The sequence below is a fragment of the Pleurodeles waltl genome, chromosome 6, assembly GCF_031143425.1.
Source record: "Pleurodeles waltl isolate 20211129_DDA chromosome 6, aPleWal1.hap1.20221129, whole genome shotgun sequence".
In the NCBI taxonomy this organism is placed as follows: domain Eukaryota; kingdom Metazoa; phylum Chordata; class Amphibia; order Caudata; family Salamandridae; genus Pleurodeles; species Pleurodeles waltl.
Genome location: NC_090445.1, coordinates 1,670,338,534 through 1,670,356,779, shown reverse-complemented (window position 1 = coordinate 1,670,356,779; position 18,246 = coordinate 1,670,338,534). Strand labels below are relative to the sequence as shown.

The 18,246-nt window shown below is 48.8% G+C and overlaps 1 protein-coding gene across 3 annotated transcripts in view; it reads right to left on the bottom strand.

Annotated features, from left to right (window-relative positions):
* Positions 1 to 18,246, bottom strand: part of CNTRL (centriolin) — a 579,099-nt gene that overhangs the window by 437,586 nt on the left and 123,267 nt on the right. The gene's annotated exons all lie outside the window — the stretch shown is intronic.

Below are 18,246 nucleotides of genomic sequence, written 5' to 3'. Positions count from 1 at the left end.
AGCCTAAACAGGACATAGTGGACTATGTACTTGGCCTTCGCTCTAGAATGGCAGAGTACATGGAAAAGGCAACCAAAAACCTTGAGGCCAGCCAACAGCTCCAGAAGTTTTGGTATGACCAAAAGGCTGCACTGGTTGAGTTCCAACCAGGGCAGAAAGTCTGGGTTCTGGAGCCTGTGGCTCCCAGGGCACTCCAGGACAAATGGAGTGGCCCTTACCCAGTACTAGAAAGGAAGAGTCAGGTCACCTACCTGGTGGACCTGGGCACAAGCAGGAGCCCCAAGAGGGTGATCCATGTGAACCGCCTTAAGCTCTTCCATGACAGGGCTGATGTGAATCTGTTGATGGTAACAGATGAGGATCAGGAGGCAGAGAGTGAACCTCTCCCTGATCTTCTGTCATCAGACCCAAAAGATGGCACAGTAGATGGAGTGATCTACTCAGACACCCTCTCTGGCCAACAGCAAGCTGATTGTAGGAGAGTCCTACAACAGTTTCCTGAACTCTTCTCCTTAACCCCTGGTCAGACACACCTGTGTACCCATGATGTGGACACAGGAGACAGCATGCCTGTCAAGAACAAAATCTTTAGACAGTCTGACCATGTTAAGGAAAGCATCAAGGTGGAAGTCCACAAGATGCTGGAATTGGGAGTGATTGAGCGCTCTGACAGCCCCTGGGCTAGCCCAGTGGTCTTGGTCCCCAAACCTCACACCAAAGATGGAAAGAAAGAGATGAGGTTTTGTGTGGACTACAGAGGGCTCAATTCTGTCACCAAGACAGATGCTCATCCAATTCCAAGAGCTGATGAGCTCATAGACAAATTAGGTGCTGCCAAATTCCTAAGTACCTTTGACTTGACAGCAGGGTACTGGCAAATAAAAATGGCACCTGGAGCAAAAGAGAAAACAGCATTCTCCACACCTGATGGGCATTATCAGTTTACTGTTATGCCCTTTGGTTTAAAGAATGCCCCTGCCACCTTCCAAAGGTTGGTGAATCAAGTCCTTGCTGGCTTGGAGTCCTTTAGCACAGCTTATCTTGATGATATTGCTGTCTTTAGCTCCACCTGGCAGGATCACCTGGTCCACCTGAGGAAGGTTTTGAAGGCTCTGCAATCTGCAGGCCTCTCTATCAAGGCATCCAAATGCCAGATAGGGCAGGGAACTGTGGTTTACTTGGGCCACCTTGTAGGTGGAGGCCAAGTTCAGCCACTCCAACCCAAGATCCAGACTATTCTGGACTGGGTAGCTCCAAAAACCCAGACTCAAGTCAGGGCATTCCTTGGCTTGACTGGGTATTACAGGAGGTTTGTGAAGGGATATGGATCCATTGTGACAGCCCTCACTGAACTCACCTCCAAGAAAATGCCCAAGAAAGTAAACTGGACTGTGGAATGCCAACAGGCCTTTGACACCCTGAAACAGGCAATGTGCTCAGCACCAGTTCTCAAAGCTCCAGATTATTCTAGGCAGTTCATTGTGCAGACTGATGCCTCTGAACATGGGATAGGGGCAGTTTTGTCCCAAACAAATGATGATGGCCTTGACCAGCCTGTTGCTTTCATTAGCAGGAGGTTACTCCCCAGGGAGCAGCGTTGGAGTGCCATTGAGAGGGAGGCCTTTGCTGTGGTTTGGTCCCTGAAGAAGCTGAGACCATACCTCTTTGGGACTCACTTCCTAGTTCAAACTGACCACAGACCTCTCAAATGGCTGATGCAAATGAAAGGTGAAAATCCTAAACTGTTGAGGTGGTCCATCTCCCTACAGGGAATGGACTTTATAGTGGAACACAGACCTGGGACTGCCCATGCCAATGCAGATGGCCTTTCCAGGTTCTTCCACTTAGAAAATGAAGACTCTCTTGGGAAAGGTTAGTCTCATCCTCTTTCGTTTGGGGGGGGGTTGTGTAAGGAAATGCCTCCTTGGCATGGTTGCCCCCTGACTTTTTGCCTTTGCTGATGCTATGTTTACAATTGAAAGTGTGCTGAGGCCTGCTAACCAGGCCCCAGCACCAGTGTTCTTTCCCTAATCTGTACTTTTGTATCCACAATTGGCAGACCCTGGCATCCAGATAAGTCCCTTGTAACTGGTACTTCTAGTACCAAGGGCCCTGATGCCAAGGAAGGTCTCTAAGGGCTGCAGCATGTCTTATGCCACCCTGGAGACCTCTCACTCAGCACAGACACACTGCTTGCCAGCTTGTGTGTGCTAGTGAGGACAAAACGAGTAAGTCGACATGGCACTCCCCTCAGGGTGCCATGCCAGCCTCTCACTGCCTATGCAATATAGGTAAGACACCCCTCTAGCAGGCCTTACAGCCCTAAGGCAGGGTGCACTATACCATAGGTGAGGGTACCAGTGCATGGGCATGGTACCCCTACAGTGTCTAAACAAAACCTTAGACATTGTAAGTGCAGGGTAGCCATAAGAGTATATGGTCTGGGAGTCTGTCAAACACGAACTCCACAGCACCATAATGGCTACACTGAAAACTGGGAAGTTTGGTATCAAACTTCTCAGCACAATAAATGCACACTGATGCCAGTGTACATTTTATTGTAAAATACACCCCAGAGGGCACCTTAGAGGTGCCCCCTGAAACTTAACCGACTATCTGTGTAGGCTGACTAGTTTTAGCAGCCTGCCACAAACCGAGACATGTTGCTGGCCCCATGGGGAGAGTGCCTTTGTCACTCTGAGGCCAGTAACAAAGCCTGCACTGGGTGGAGATGCTAACACCTCTCCCAGGCAGGAATTGTCACACCTGGCGGTGAGCCTCAAAGGCTCACCTCCTTTGTGCCAACCCAGCAGGACACTCCAGCTAGTGGAGTTGCCCGCCCCCTCCGGCCAGGCCCCACTTTTGGCGGCAAGGCCGGAGAAAATAATGAGAATAACAAGGAGGAGTCACTGGCCAGTCAGGACAGCCCCTAAGGTGTCCTGAGCTGAGGTGACTCTAACTTTTAGAAATCCTCCATCTTGCAGATGGAGGATTCCCCCAATAGGGTTAGGATTGTGACCCCCTCCCCTTGGGAGGAGGCACAAAGAGGGTGTACCCACCCTCAGGGCTAGTAGCCATTGGCTACTAACCCCCCAGACCTAAACACGCCCTTAAATTTAGTATTTAAGGGCTGCCCTGAACCCTAGAAAATTAGATTCCTGCAACTACAAGAAGAAGGACTGCCTAGCTGAAAACCCCTGCAGCGGAAGACCAGAAGACGACAACTGCCTTGGCTCCAGAAACTCACCGGCCTGTCTCCTGCCTTCCAAAGATCCTGCTCCAGCGACGCCTTCCAAAGGGACCAGCGACCTCGACATCCTCTGAGGACTGCCCCTGCTTCGAAAAGACAAGAAACTCCCGAGGACAGCGGACCTGCTCCAAGAAAAGCTGCAACTTTGTTTCCAGCAGCTTTAAAGAACCCTGCAAGCTCCCCGCAAGAAGCGTGAGACTTGCAACACTGCACCCGGCGACCCCGACTCGGCTGGTGGAGAACCGACACCTCAGGAGGGACCCCAGGACTACTCTGATACTGTGAGTACCAAAACCTGTCCCCCCTGAGCCCCCACAGCGCCGCCTGCAGAGGGAATCCCGAGGCTTCCCCTGACCGCGACTCTTTGAACCTAAAGTCCCGACGCCTGGGAGAGACCCTGCACCCGCAGCCCCCAGGACCTGAAGGACCGGACTTTCACTGGAGAAGTGACCCCCAGGAGTCCCTCTCCCTTGCCCAAGTGGAGGTTTCCCCGAGGAATCCCCCCCTTGCCTGCCTGCAGCGCTGAAGAGATCCCGAGATCTCTCATAGACTAACATTGCAAACCCGACGCCTGTTCCTACACTGCACCCGGCCGCCCCCGCGCTGCTGAGGGTGAAATTTCTGTGTGGACTTGTGTCCCCCCCGGTGCCCTACAAAACCCCCCTGGTCTGCCCTCCGAAAACGCGGGTACTTACCTGCAAGCAGACCGGAACCGGGGCACCCCCTTCTCTCCATTCTAGCCTATGTGTTTTGGGCACCACTTTGAACTCTGCACCTGACCGGCCCTGAGCTGCTGGTGTGGTGACTTTGGGGTTGCTCTGAACCCCCAACGGTGGGCTACCTTGGACCAAGAACTAAGCCCTGTAAGTGTCTTACTTACCTGGTTAACCTAACAAATACTTACCTCCCCTAGGAACTGTGAAAATTGCACTAAGTGTCCACTTTTAAAACAGCTATTTGCGAATAACTTGAAAAGTATACATGCAATTTTGATGATTTGAAGTTCCTAAAGTACTTACCTGCAATACCTTTCGAATGAGATATTACATGTAGAATTTGAACCTGTGGTTCCTAAAATAAACTAAGAAAAGATATTTTTCTATATAAAAACCTATTGGCTGGATTTGTCTCTGAGTGTGTGTACCTCATTTATTGTCTATGTGTATGTACAACAAATGCTTAACACTACTCCTTGGATAAGCCTACTGCTCGACCACACTACCACAAAATAGAGCATTAGTATTATCTCTTTTTACCACTATTTTACCTCTAAGGGGAACCCTTGGACTCTGTGCATGCTATTCCTTACTTTGAAATAGCACATACAGAGCCAACTTCCTACAGCGTGTTTTTTCGGCTCCGAGGTGACTTTTTTCTTTTTCGGGGCCGAAACCTCTCGGCGTCGATCTGTTTCGGTGCCGCTGTCTCGGCGTCGAGCCGTGTCCACACCGGCATCTCGGTGTCGAGGCTTGTCTCCAGCACTTTCTCGGTCCCGAGAAGGCTGCGTGCCGGTGTCTCGACCGGAGTCGGACGATCTCGGCACTGTTTGGGCCTTTTTCGGTGCCGACGGTCGGTCACTGAATTTATGGGTCGAGCCATGGCCTGGTGGCAGTGGCGTCCCCTGGGCCTTGTAAATGTTCTTCTGAGTGGATTTCGACGTCTTACTCACGGTTTGTGTATCGTCGAATCCTTCGGAGTCTGAGTCTTGGATCGAGAAGGTACCTTCCTCTTCCTGTTCCTCGAACTCCCGTTGGGCTGTCGGTGCGGACGCCATCTGAAGTCTTCTGGCTCGACGGTCTCGGAGTGTTTTTCGGGACCGGAACGCACGACAGGCCTCGCAGGTGTCTTCGCTGTGCTCAGGTGACAGGCACAGGTTGCAGACCAAGTGTTGGTCTGTGTAGGGGTATTTATTGTGGCATTTGGGGCAGAAACGGAACGGGGTCCGTTCCATCGGCGTTCTTCAGCACGCGGTCGGGCCGACCAGGCCCCGACGGAGGATCGAAAAACTACCCCGAAGGGCACCGGAGCTCTTCGATCTTCGATGCGGTGTGGAATCTAAGTACGCCGATCCCGAACGCAACAATACCGACGAAAATCTTCCGAAATTAGCTAATTTTCCGTTCCGAAACTCGGAGCGACAGGAACACGTCCGAACCCGATGGCGGAAAAAAAACAATCGAAGATGGAGTCGACGCCCATGCGCAATGGAGACACAAGGAGGAGTCACTCGGTCCCGTGACTCGAAAGACTTCTTCGAAGAAAAACAACTTGTAACACTCCGGCCCAACACCAGATGGCGAGCTATTGCAGAACATGCGTATCTACAGCGACAGATGCCATCGAACATAGTTTTACTAGTGTGTAACACTCTCAGTGCATAGAATTATACATTATTAGAAAAACTGGAATGTTGGGAGCTCCATTGAAAACAAGGCAGTGCTATGGGCTTCTAATGGCTGGTAAAAGCCTGGAGCTCCAACATTCCAATGTGTATTTTTCACAACTGCTGCTGTGAACAAAGGTCTCACGAAGCCCGAGGATTTCAGTCTCCTCGGGCCCCGTAAGGCCTTCGTGTTATTTATTAGAACATTCTGCTCTCTAGTGGCGGAATGTATTAATAGCCTTATGGCCCTACTTAGCTTGGTTATACCCGCATTAAAGTCCTGCTCATACCGGCCGGTATAGCTCACTACAGCGAGCTACAAGGCTATAGTAATTCCCATGCAAGAAGTGAAAGAAGGTGTGGTTTGTCTAGTAAGACTGAATGACCACAAAGTTGTGGGTTTGTGTCCCTTCGAAAATTCCAATTTGACACTTTACCCATATTGGAAATGGTGGCAGGTTTACTCCAGCAAAAGGCTGGGTTAACTGCCATTTCAGAGAGAAAAGAGATCACTCCCAACTTGGACGCATTGGAGAAAAAAGTGTTTCTCTAAAGGGATAAATGTTTTCCTAGTGAAAAAAGAAAAATGCAATAAAACAAATGTGCATTTGCACACTGAGCCGCATTTCCTCTGTCCGTAATTGTTGAGAACCCGGGGAACATGTCAAGATTTTCCCAACATTACGCCTGAAATATGTGCCTGCGCAGCAGCTTTCCAGGCTTACTATTAGGAATGTTTGTGAATTCCCAAAAATAGTAAATTTGTACCCATTCGCAGGAGTAGTACACCACGTGCAGACTCACTACTTTACTTTGCTGAAAAGCACAGAGTGCCAAATTCACTAATAGAGGGCAGTAGCCTCGGATATTAGGTCACCGCTTTTTAGGACCTTCGTTCCCACTCAACCATTACATTTCTGTATTTTTAGTCCCTATGTCTCAAGTGCTATCATTAGGGAGAGTGATTAGGAATCCCCGCACCATGAAACTCTACCCTGTCAATCTGGGGGTATCTCTGGTCTCAATATAGAGAAAATAGACTAGAGAACAAGCCTTCTGCCCAGAAGAAGGAATACTGCACTCCTTTTTCATAGCTATCATGCCATGTAAAAAGGGCCATAGTATTCTGTGCTCGGGTACACCATCCGCAATCCGTAGGTCTGGCACCCACTGTGTCCACCACTTCACTGAGGTCACCACCCAGTCCACTGTAGAGTAAGCCCAAGTAGCCCAGAGTGCAAAAAGGTAATCCTGTGAGATACGATCAAAGGCTTTCTCTAACTACCAGTACTAAGCCAAGGCCTTGCTCAGTCTGTGTCCCACTGCCAAGGCACTAAACACATGTAACTGTGTCTAATAGACAAAAGAGTATAAAGCTGCTTTGGTCTGGATGTTTTTAAGTTGGTTATGACTTAGGTGAAGTGTGTCGCCAAGGACTTTAAACTTGATATTAATCAGAGAGATCTGGTATGGCTTCCAGTTTTAACTCTGTGTCCAGCATGCTTTGCTGACAGGCATGGATTTGACTCAAACACAACAACGAGTAAAACTTGAAGTGCCACTGAAGGAAGCTGGCTAACTATGCAGGGTACCAAATTTAAGGGTAGAATATGCAGATAGTCCAAGGAACCCTTATTGGTTTACAGGTGTTAAAAAAGTAATCCATAATGCTCTCTTTTGTTGTAGTGTGCGAACTGTTTAGGCTTAACAGGGGTAGTGCTAAGCATTTGGTGAACACAGAGGCTCAATAAATGAGAACTCAAGACCAATTTTAGAAAAATTCAACACTTTTATATTATGTTTTGACACTAGAAAATCTTCAAAGTTAACATAAGTACGGTGCAGAGTTATTGTTCACAGTGGGGTAAGTATAATACACCAATGTGCTTTTACACGGCAATGGCTTTCAATTGGTAAAGTACATATAATGCACACGGACATTTGCAGAAAAATCTCAGGGTCCATTTTAGGTCGTAGTGTGCTAGGGGAGCAAGGTCATGAGAAACACCAGCAGTTCAGTTTTACCTGCCCTGGGGCATCCGGGTGCACAGGTGCTTGTCGGGTGCCTTGTGCATAACATGGTTGGTGGGGAGGGGCACCGAGAATCAGGCTGAAGAGGGGGACTTTGGGACAAGTCCAGGAGCTCCGAGTGGAGGACTCCGTTTGTAAGGGTTCTGTAAGCAAGGGGACACAGTCTATGGTCGTGAACCTGAGCCGGACGTTAGGGTGCAGAGGAATTTGGTGGGCTGGTCCTGTGCGTCAAAGGCGCTCACAGGGCTTCATGAGACCTGATTTTCATCTTCATGATTTTCCTCTTACACCACTCCACCTTCAGTCCTATCTTGTTGAATCAGCCCTGTTCTGAAGTAACAACCTATCCCTAATCGCCTCACTTTCCTGTCTCCACAATAACTCAGGTTCCTTCTCCCGACGTATGGAGTATGTGCCCCCTTCTTGCCCTCATACTTCTCCCCACCACCACCGTCCTAGTAACACCCTTCCCTTATCCCCACCACCCTCCTCCTCCCCAATTTCCCAACATGGCCACCGCTCGAATTAAGTCTGGAATTAATTGCTACAAAATCATCTACCCTTCTAACCTGTCCAAAGCTGCAACAAAACGTTTCAAGCATAACACCATTGAATATTTCCCCGATTTCCTTTTTGTCGATCAGTTTTACAATGGTCGATATGGGGGGCTCAAAAACGATCTAATTTTTTTCACGCACGACATACCCTCTTGGTCTACCAGCTTTTACAATTCCTTTAACGTCACCTCCTCCTCCTCTATCCCTCATGGGAAACAGCTAAAAATTTCCCCCTCTGCGTGTTTTAACGGCTCCCTCACTATCTCACTCTATAACAACGGTACTGTTATGATCCAAGCCAAAGACACCTGTCTCTCTCTCTTTGACCGCCTCTTCCCTTCCCTACTCCCCTCCCCTGCTACCGGGCTATCCCTTGACTCTCCATCTAGCTCCACCAATTACTCCCTTTCTCCTCCCCTGACCCCCCCACTCTCCAACAGGCTGCACCCTGGGGAGGCACAGGTCGACCCTCTTCTCTCCCCTCGGTCCTCCCCTCGCATTCTTCCCCCCTCACAGTTTGCCCCTCCCCTCTTCACTTCAGCCTTACCTCTAGCTAACACGCTCCTCGTCCATTCCGCACCGTCCCGGCACTCCATTCTCATCTCCTCCCCCCTATTCCTTCCGGCCACCCCCCTCCTTAGACCACCTCTCCTCCAGCCCTCTCCCCCTGTCTATGTTCCCTACGCTCCCCTTGTTCCCTCCTCCGCTCTGCTTTTCCGCCCACTCCTCCCCTCACTATGTACCCCGATTTCCCCGCAAATACATTCCATCTCTCTCCCTCCCCACTCTCCTCCAGCACTGCTGTGCTACCCCCTTTCCTCCCCTGGTAACCCCTTCCCTCCCTCGGACCGAGCAGAATCACTTCCTTTCTTCAACTTCCCTTTCTCCCAATCCCCCCCATTCTGCCCGATACCCGCTCCATCACAGCCACCTCACTTAGCTGCCAGGACCTATCCAACCCCCTCCCCCCCCCTTCCTTTCATACCTCCCTAATCCCTATGACTCCTCACACTCCTCCCCTCTCCTATCGCCCCACCGCCCCACTCCTCTACTATCGCCCCCTAGTTCTGCCCTTAATTCCTATCCTTCTTGCAACGCCAACAACGACAACTCTCCTCTCACCCCTGGTGCACCAACTCCTGCTCTCATCCTAAACCTTTCCCCACCTCTGAACCCTATACCCCTACTCCCCTCCCGTTCCCCCACCTCTTCCTGCCGTACACTGCCTAGTGCACCCCCTCCTGTTTCCATCGAGCCACCCATTACGCCGTGCTCTTCCTTACTCTCTCTGGAAAAAAAGCTAGGCTCTCTAATCACCGCCATCTCCCAACTTGAAGCTACCATTTTAGTTTTAAGCTCCAAGATCTCGACTTTTCCACACACCTCAATTCCTTTGGCTAACACTCACCCTTCCACGAGATGCACCTCACCACCACACCCCACTATAGCTAAACATAGCCAGTCGTCTGCAAATCCACACAAGCACTCGAACGCCACCCTTCCTTCACTTCCACTTCCCAGTAACCCTGTAATCTACACTATTCCGACCATCTCCTCTGTCAGAACCACTCGCCCACCTAAATCCTCCCGAGCGCCCTCATATAAGCACAATATCCCTATCACCCCTCATAGCCCAAGTGCCCCCGTCACCAAAACAGTTGCGTCAGAGCTGCGCTGTCTGCTCCACAACTGCAGATCTGCAATAAAACACAAACTTGAAATCTCCGATACCATCAACCTGCACAATATTGACATGCTCTTCCTCACAGAGACCTGGTTCAACGATACCTCTCACTCTATGTTTGATCTCCTTGTACCCACAGGCTATTCTATACTTAGAAATGACAGAATTGACAAAGTGGGGGGAGGTGTTGCGGTCATCTTTAGAAACTCCCTTCAACTTAAGGCTCTTCCTAACAGCTCCTTCCACACTTTTGAATGCCTATCACTTGAGCTTCAATTGCACCACCGCTCACGTCTCAGATTCCATGCTATTTACCACCCGCCTGGTAGCAGCCCTTCGTTTATGGAGGAACTCACGGACTGCATCAGCGACCAATTCACGCAAAGTGACAATCAGATCTTCGTGGGTGACTTCAATGTCCACTGGGGCTCGCCTCAAGACACAAATGCGAATTTGCTGGCCACCTTCCTCTCTGCAAACAATCTTATCCAACACTGCACAGAAACAACACACTCTAAAGGCTCAATCCTAGACCTTGTCATTTCTAAAGCAGGCTTGCTGACTATCGCTACCCCTATTCATGTAGACTGGTCGGACCACCTCCTCATCCCATTCTCTCTTCACCTATCACACTCTATAACTCTGGGCCAACCTAAGAGGGCTACTTCCTGGTTCCGTGACACTAAAAATATTGACCTCAGTACCCTCTGTAATTCTGCCTTGCTATCACTTCCAAGGCTAGACCCGGACCTAGATGTCAACGAACTCACCTCCCAATGCCTCACAGTCCTTGCAGTCTAAATCAATATTGTCGCTCCTCTCCAAAGCAAAAAGAAAAGGCCCACTCCCTCAGCACCTTGGTTCAACAAATCCCTCTATGAAGAAAGTAAGTTCATAAGAGCCCTTGAGAAACAATGGAGACAAGCACCCTCCACTGAAAATTTGGCCACGCTTCGTTCAGCAAGATCCAAGTACCACAATCTCATCTTCCTTGGAAAAGCGTCGCACTACAAATCCCTCCTTGACTCAGCCAAAAATAGACCCAAAAAACTATTCGACCTCATCAAGAACCCTAACAGCTCTCCCCCAACCTCCAAATTGGAAGATTCCACAAAGAAAGCAGCGGAATTCGCTATATTCTTTGACGAAAAGGTAAAATCACTTGTAGATCAGGTCATTCATCCTACCCCCACAGAGGAGTGCAAATCCTTAACCATTTGGCAAAACTTTGACCCCATCTCTGACGATGCTCTCCTTAAATGCATCCTCGATACAAAGCCCTCTAACCATTCTCTTGACCCCATCCCTAGTGCCATTGCCATTGACTTCTATACTAATTCTCTTTCCTACTGGACCACTCTGGTCAACCTCTCCCTCAGTCAAGGCTCCCTTCCTGTGTCCTTCAAAACTGGGCAGGTCACCCCTCTGCTAAAAAAAACCCACTGCTGATGCGAATGACCTCAACAACTACCGTCCCATCACTAACCTACCCTTTCTTGCGAAAATCACAGAAAAATGTGTAGCGAAACAACTCTCTCGCCATATCAAGGAAAATGATCTTCTTGACAATTTCCAGTCTGGCTTCATTCAAAACTGCAGCACTGAAACAGCCCTGCTGCTAGTGATTGATGACGCGCTGCGGATACTCGATTCAGGGGAGTCTTGTCTTCTAATTCTTCTTGACCTTTCTGTAGCCTTTGACACTGTCAATCACAACACTCTCCTTAACACTCTTCAACAGAGAATGGGCATGGAGGGCACTGTGCTCAAATGGTTTGCCTCCTTCCTCTCTGATAGATCCCAAATGATCAAAATAGCGAACAGTCTTTCAGCTCCTGTAGCAGTCAGTCAAGGTGTTCCTCAAGGCTCCATACTTGCACCCACACTGTTCAATCTCTATTTAGAACCGTTGGGAAATCTGCTGAGTAAATCCGGGATCCACTATCATCTATATGCGGATGACACTCAGATTTACCTTAAGGTGGCCTCCAATCATGATCTCTCCTTCCTTAGCTCTACTCTCGACTCCAATCAAAACTGGATGGTAACTCATCAACTGATCCTGAATCCCTCCAAAACAGAATTCCTCCTCCTTTCCTCCTCCCTTTCTCATCCCCCAGTGTAAACATGGATGGATCAGATCAATCTAATGAACAATAAGCCCATCATTGTCGAGAGCGCGAAATCCCTTGGTGTCATTCTCGACAAAAAAACTTAATCTACTCTCCCACATTAACTCCATTGCAAAGTCTGCTCGACACCAACTGCGCCTTCTTTGGGGGATTCGTCGCTTCTTCCCGGAGCACGACCTTAAAACCCTGGTCCAAGCGCTGGTTCTCTCCAGATTGGACTACTGCAACTCTCTTCTTACTGGCCTTCCCAAATCCCACCTTTCCCCCCTGAAGTCTATTCTCCATTCAGCAGCTCGTTTCATATATGGGGCCAAAAGAAGCGACCACATCACACCCATGTTATCCACCCTCCGTTGGCTCCCCATAGAGGCAAGATCTATCTACAAAACTGCATGTATCACCCACAAAGCCTTGCACTCCTCCTCCCCTCGCTACCTGGTGAATAAACTGAAACTCTCTGGGGGCTCCAGACCATCACGTAATGCAGAAAAGTTATTGCTTGAACCTCCCATTTTCAAGAAGGAAAGATTGATGGCCCAATCCTTTTCAGGCAACGCGGTGAGAATCTGGAACTCACTTCCGCCTCAGCTTCGGACCACCACCTCTTCCCAGGCCTTCAAAACTGACCTCAAAGCTCTCCTCCTTCAAAGACACTTCCAAAGTTAATTCAAGCCCTCTGTTTTCAGAAGGAAGTCCTTCCATTATAGGATATTCTGTTCTCCATGCCTATAGAAGTGCCTTCCCAGGGTGTTTTTGTGTTTTGAGTGTCTGCCATTTAGTGCAGTATTTTACCTCTACCTGTATCTTGTACTCGTTTGTAACATGCACACGGCACCTTTCCTTTTCAACGTATCATTTGCTACCTCTTATATCTTGTTTGCTTTTGATACATGCACAACGGCCACCACTGCCTCATGTAACGTAACTATTGTTTTAGTGTTTTGAGTGTCTACCATTGATTGCAACTTTTTTTACCTCTATTCGTACTTTATTTGCTCTTGTAACCTGCACACGTCACCTTTTCCTCTCATAACGTATCGTTTGCTACCTCGTTTATTTTTTGCTCTTGATACGTGCACAATTATCACGATTGCCTCTTGTAATGTAACGCTTGTTTTTGTAACAGGCTCACTTGTAATTCTTCTCCTCTTGTATCTTTACTTTGCCTACTGTGAAGCGCTCCGACACCTTCGGGTAAAGTCCGCGCTATATAAAAACGCATTAAATAAAATAAATAAATAAACCTGCAAGGGGGAAGAAAAACAGACAGTCTGACCACTCTTGTGGGAAGCCTCGTCTATTCCGTTGTCCCTCAGGTGCAGGTAGTCTTTCTGGAGGTGGTGTCTGGGCCAGACACAAACAAGCCTTGGTGCTTGCAACTGCTCTGGTACCCCAGGTATTGGTACAGGGCGACTCCTAGTGGACTTGACATCTCCAAACGTGGTGGGGATACGGGTCAGTCCTCCTGAAACACACTGACCTCCTCCTGATGGTCAGGGCATCACAGTCATTGCCTGCAGGGTGCAGAGAAGTGTTTCCTCCACTTCAAGGGAGATGCTAGCTGGTTTACAAAGTGAGGGCTGCTCTCCGAGGCTTTTGAGAGATGCACAACAGCAGGATGAGTCGGATCCGGGTGACTGTCGGGACAGCAGTAGGTAGGCAGGGCAAGCTGGTCCTCAGTTCTCGCATTGTTCAGCTCTTCTCTGTCCTCCTCATTCTTCAGTCAGATTAATCTAAGTTCCTGGGGGCACCTACATACTCAATTATGGGATGTTTAGGGGAGTGCAGGGTAGTAGCCAATGGGCTAGCTGGGGTAACTTCACTTCCTATATTGACCACTTCTTGTAGGGAGTGGGCATAACCCTATCCCAGAATTCCTAATTCTCCAAAAAGATGGTGGAACCCTTCCTTTGTGGAGCACATAGGGGTGTGACTAGCCTGGTAGTGTAACATGCATCCTTGCATAGCTAATTTCCTGCCTGTCCTGGTGCCAAATGGGCCTCAGGGCACGGGGTGGCAACTCCATGGTTTAGGGGGGGCCGGGGTTCCATATCAAAGGCGACAGGGATTTTGTAGTCCCTGGCCTTGGTATGCAGATTCACTAGCCATCCTGCTGGAGGAGGTGATAACACCTTTCTCCGCAGCAGGCATTGCTTCTGGCCTCTGAGAGCACAGGCTTTAACCTCCAGGGGGTCAGAAACAGGACTATGGTGGCAGGCTGGTCGCTATCAGTCAGCCGGCACACTAGAAGACTAGTGGGTTTTGGGGGCAACACTAAGGTGTCATCTAGGTGCATGTCATAAGATATCCAATACTGACATCAGTATGGATTTATTAAGACAAGGTGTTTGATACCAAACACCTTGAGTTTTAGTGAAGCCATTATGTAGCTGGGGAACTCGTAATGATGAATGTCCAGTACATACCTTAAAATGGCTTCCCTGTTCACGTGTAATGCCTAGTAATCGAACTAGACATCACAGGGACATATCTGCTCATGCAGATATGTCACATTTCAAATATAATGCACATTGCGTTAGGGACCTAAGGCCTGTGCCATGTCATGTTTTCACTCATGGTTTACACCATGCCACACAGAGTCTGCAATGGCAGGCTGTGTGCAATTTTTAGGGGGGAGGGGGCCCCTTAGGGTGGCACAGTACATTCTGCAGCCCTTAGGGACCATCTCGAATACCCTGGCCCTTGGTACTAGGGGTACTATTTACTAGGGACTTACAGAGGTACTAAAGAGTGTGACAATTGTACACAATTAGACTTTTTACCTTGTATTAAGGACCTGGTTAGCAGGAACCTAGTGCCCCCTCAGACAAAAAAACCTCTCTGTCAGTGGCAAAAAAGTTGGGGTGACCATGTAAAATGGAGCACTTTCCTACAAGCACCAACAGTAAATGTCAAGCAGTGAACATTTTCAATGGCCTACAGGCACAAGAGGGCAGAATGTTACCTTCCATTAGTCATCAGGAGTGTTGCATATCTTTTTCCAATAGTTACAAGCTTTAAATCTATGTGGCACACAAATGATGCACATCACACAACTCTAAAGTGTGGTACTGAAAATGCTACATTTACAATAATTGTAACCATCAAAAAGTAGATATTTTAAAAAACGCTTCCGCTGCGCTAATAGTGAATCGTGCAGATAAGAACAAAATGAACCTTCACTACTACATGTAACACCAGTGCTGTGAGGGTCATGAACAATCACTTCATTGTCCCACAGACTCTGGGAGCTGGGCTCTGGGAGCTGCTGCGTGCATTGCAGCGCGGCTCTCAGCCAGTGCTCCACCTCATCCCTCACAACATTCACCTTACTCACCCCTCCCCTACAGCCTACCTTGGTGCGTACACTGCAGCTCAGGGTGAGGCTAACCTCCACCTTACTTACTCCTCCCATACAGCCCTCCTTGCTGCATGCACTGAGCTCAACTCTCGTTGAGGCTAAACTCCACCTTACTCACCCCTCCCCTACGGCCTACATTGGGGCGTACTCTGCAGCTCAGGTCTCGGTGAGGCTAAACTCCACCTCACTCACCCCTCCCCCACAGCCTACCTTGGACCGTACACTGCAGCTCAGCTCTTGTTGAGGCTAAACTCCACCTTACTCACCCCTCCCCTACAGCCTACCTTGGGGTGTACTCTGCAGCTCAGTTCTCGGTGAGGCTAAACTCCACCTTACTCACCCCTCCCCTACAGCCTTCCTTGGTGCGTGCACTGCAGCTCAACTCTCATGAGGCTAAACTCCACTTTACTCACCCCTCCCCTACAGGCTTCCTTGCAGCGTACACTGCAGCCCAGCTCTCATGAGGTTAAACTCCACTTTACTCACCCCTCCCCTACAGGCTTCCTTGCAGCGTACACTGCAGCCCAGCTCTCATGAGGTTAAACTCCACTTTACTCACCCCTCCCCTACAGGCTTCCTTAGTGCGTACACTGCAGCTCAGCTCTCGTGAGGCTAAAAACTCCACCTTACTCACCCTTCCCCCAACAACCTACCCTAGTGCATGCACTGCAGCTCAGCTCTCTGAAGCAACACTCCACCCTACTCACCCCTCCCCAACAACCTACCCTAGTGCATGCACTGCAGCTCAGCTCTCGGTGAGGCAGCACTGTCCCCCACAATCTAACCCATCATCAATACAAATAAATGTATACTCTAGAGTACCACCTTTTGATTTATCTGGTTTCAATATGCAGTTCCCTTTTTAAACAAATAGAATAAAATAAAATGATACCACTTAGACCAGTCTGCCTAGTGGACTCTGGTAGGTGAGGGTAGGTGAGACTGCCTGGCCTAAACTGTAGTGCCCAAGAAAGGCTAGTGTAGCAGCCTCAAAAGGCTGTCCTGTGGCTCAGGTCAACTGGGAACTATCCGGTCTCTGAAACAGCCTATGAGTGTGTACATGACTAATGTATATACTTGACTAATGCATTCATGGCCATAACTGCAGCGTCTTCACTATGAAGGACGTGCCAAGTGCCCACATTCAGTTTCCCTCATTGCTGCTGGGTGACAGTGCCCGGTTTAATGTCCTCAAATCTTCAGCCCAGTCACCCTGTAGGCAGAAGCAAGGTCACTGTCAGAAAATGGCAATAAAATACCAACAACTGTTCACAAGCACCAACAATGGCCGCTCTCTTGCTAACAGACATGCTTTAACTCCCCACTACAATCACAAAGTAAAACCAGAAGAAAAGAGGCAGCTGTCAACTGGAGACATCCTTTCACGCACTGCACTTTTGAGGCACAAAGTCCATGTAATGCAATGCGTCCCAGTGCCCCTTTGCAAGGGTCCTGTTTCATGTGTTTCTGCTGCTTGTTCTTTAGTAACTCTTTACACACAGGTGGGAAGACACCACAACACGGACATCATGATAAAGTCAGCCGTTGCACCTCCCGAACCAGTGCGGCCCTGCTCTGCACTATGCCCCTGCTTCACTGCATCTTCTGCCATCGCGACGTGCCCAGCTATGCAAAAGTGGTGCCCAGATGGAGGCCTTAGATAATGTGCAGTTGTTTTAACAAATTGGATAATGGCACACTTTGTTGAAGACTTCAGTCTGCATTTAAAACCTGGTGTCTCCTTAAAAGCGCCATGACTGGCCTTGTGCCAGTATTCACCCTTCCATCGATTAAGAGATACGCGTAAATGTTATTTTCACCATGGACTTTCAGAGCCTAGCTGTAAATGAGGCCATAGGCCCAACATCAATACATCCTGAGTGGTGGGTGAAAGTGCTGTTCCAGACCAGCAAAGTGTGAGCTCAACAGCATAGCTGTATAATTAGTTTGAAAAACTGACTGCTTTATTATTAAGTGTTAGAAAGCTCTTCCTGCACGGCACCGAAGGCACATAGCTAAATGAAGCAGAACAGTGCCACACTCTTCACACATACTACCTCTCACAGCTGCAACACAACACGTCACACTGTCCACACCATAACAGAACACTACACAGTGTCAGAAGGATGGCAAAGTAAGACTCCCAACAGTACCATACTCCTCACACATACCACCTCTCACAGCTGCAACACAACACGTCAGTCCGTCCATACCGCAACAGACAACACAGTGACGAGAAGATTGCAAAGTGAGGCTCCCAACAGTACCACAGTCCTCACTGACAGAGTGCCAACAGAGCACACGGCAGAGTCCAATCTACACCCCAATGCATACATCAGAGCACTAGGGTTTGGCGATTGAATGTCCCTTAACAAAATCCAATCCACAAGGGTAAGTGTTCACCATTGTTGAATGAGAGAGAGGCAAAATCAACTGGCTCACTCCCATAGATACAAAACACACAATGAAACAATCATTCATACACAACAGGGGTTTACGTTTTACCAGGCGCAGATCAGACACAGGATCTGGCCACCATCACTGAGGTCAGCAAGGAACAGCGGAATAGTGCAGAAAGGCACCATGCAGACTGCTGAGAGCACAATCAGGCTGTACAAATGACAGAAGGGTGCTGTACAAATGCTGAAAAAGAAACAAGTCAGCTTAGAAATCTAGACCTGAAGTTAACCTATGTTGCAATAGTTGATGTTCTCATTCCCCCGACATTGGTTCCTGTTACTATCCACAACAGAGGTCCTAAGAACTGGTTGATGCACCACTTATGTCAGGGTCAACAAAGGCTGCAGATCTAGATATGTTTTCTTAGAATTAACTGGGAGTTCCCAGC